Source organism: Trypanosoma theileri, assembly GCF_002087225.1.
Source record: "Trypanosoma theileri isolate Edinburgh chromosome Unknown TM35_Tth_152_V1, whole genome shotgun sequence".
In the NCBI taxonomy this organism is placed as follows: Eukaryota; Euglenozoa; class Kinetoplastea; order Trypanosomatida; family Trypanosomatidae; genus Trypanosoma; species Trypanosoma theileri.
This window is the reverse complement of record NW_021639994.1, coordinates 6,681-6,907: the sequence shown is the minus strand read 5'-3', so window position 1 is coordinate 6,907 and position 227 is coordinate 6,681.

The following is a 227-nucleotide window of genomic DNA, read 5'->3' as shown; positions in this document are numbered from 1 at the left end:
CTCTTTCTCTATAATTTCCTTATTATTTTGGGCAGATAATAGTAAAGTGAACAGGAATAAGAGATGGTAATGGTGCATCAGTGTGTGTGCTCCTTTGTGAGTTCATTTGCAGTTGAATAGACAGAACAGCCGGTAAAGGGGAGTATGGTCTGTTTTATTATCAACAATGGGAGTGTTTGATGGTGTATAAGTGAATGCACTGGAGTGGATCAAAAGATTGATATTGA